At 39.9% G+C, this 1,560-nt stretch overlaps 1 pseudogene; it reads left to right on the top strand.

Annotated features, from left to right (window-relative positions):
* The first annotated feature begins 345 nt into the window (after nucleotides 1-345).
* On the top strand, nucleotides 346-1,323 carry LOC119528812 (annotated as a pseudogene).
* Nucleotides 1,324-1,560: the final 237 nt, after the last annotated feature.

Here is a 1,560-nt window from a genome sequence, read left to right as displayed (position 1 = left end):
TTGATTTATAGATTCAATGCAATAGCAATTAAAATCCCAACAACTTACTTTGCAGAAATAGAAAAACCAATAATGAAATTGATTTGGAAGGGCAGTGTGCTCCAAATAGCTAAAAATATCCTGAGAAAGAAAAATGGAGTGGGAAGTCTCACACTGTCTGACTTTAAAGCATATTACAAAGCTACAGTGGTCAAAACAGCATGGTACTGATCACTGCCACCACCTCTACCAGCACCAGCCATGATGGAGCTGAGAGGAGACCATGTGCCCCATCGCCCAGCCTCTCCTCCTTCCTATTGCTGGCTGCCAACCTTCTCTTCACTAGTTTCAACAATCTATTAAAACATGGTGGATTACTATGAAGTTCTAGGTATGCAGAGACATGCCTCACCTGAGGATATTAAAAAGGCATACTGTAAAGTGGCACTGAAGTGGCACCCTGATAAAAATCCTGAGAATAAAGAATAAGCAGAGAGAAAATTCAAGCAAGTAGCTGAGGCATTTGAGGTGTTTTCAGATGCTAAAAATTGGGACTTCTATGGCAAATATGGCAAGGAAGGATTAAATGGTGGTGGTGGAGGTGGAAGTCATTTTGGCAATCCATTTGAGTTTGGCTTTACGTTCCATAATCCAGGTGATGTCTTCAACAATTTTTTTGTGGAAGGGACCCATTTTCTTTTGACGTATTTGAAGACTCATTTGAGGCATTTTATGGAAATTGAAGAGGTCTCTGTGGAACTAGAAATGGGCACAGGATCTTTTTTCTTGCCTTCAGTAGATTTCCATCTTTTGGAGGTGGATTTTCTTCTTTCAATAAAGGATTTATTTCATTTGGTTCTCTGAGGTATGGGAACCTTACTTCATTTTCTCCAACATCTTTTGTTTGGTAGTAGGATGGGCAACTTCAAATCAATATCAGTTTCTACTAAAATAGGTAATGGCAGAAAAATCACTACAAAGAAGATTACTGTGAATGATCAAGAAAGATTAAAAGTTGAAGAAGATGACCAGTTAAAGTCCTTAACAATAAATGGTGTGGCAGATGAAGAAGCATTTGCAGAAGAATGCAGGCAAAGAGGGCAGAATGCCCTGCCTTCCCAGCCAGCCAATGTCCAGTCACTGAAGTCTCACAGACCTGCTACTTTACCCAAACATGTATCTAACTATATTTGTGAGGAGGACGATGAGCAAAATAAACCTCAGGTCACCAGCAACTGGGATCCCTCCAGTTTTACATCGGGATTCAAAGAGTGTGGCAAGGGGAAGAAACAGAAGCAGAGAGAGGAGCAGAATAATAAGAAGTTGACCAAAGGGAATTACTAGACTGGACTTACCAGGCATATGCACAGTTTTGCACTAAATGCTCACATAACATTGGAGCATGGTCCTGTGTTCTATGTGTGTTTTGGTTCTACACACTTGAAGTAGAAGACATCTTATTTAGTGCTCTATACCAAGATCACACTTATTTTTAGCAGATCTATGGACATTTGATTACTGTAGATTAGGGAAGTCAGGAGTGAGTTGATGATAATGGTTGGCGATGATAGAAATTTGGAT

The sequence above is a fragment of the Choloepus didactylus genome, chromosome 3, assembly GCF_015220235.1.
Source record: "Choloepus didactylus isolate mChoDid1 chromosome 3, mChoDid1.pri, whole genome shotgun sequence".
Taxonomy (NCBI): Eukaryota; Metazoa; Chordata; class Mammalia; order Pilosa; family Megalonychidae; genus Choloepus; species Choloepus didactylus.
The sequence above is the reverse complement of the archived record's forward strand: the minus strand, read 5'-3'. Positions and strand labels throughout refer to the sequence as shown.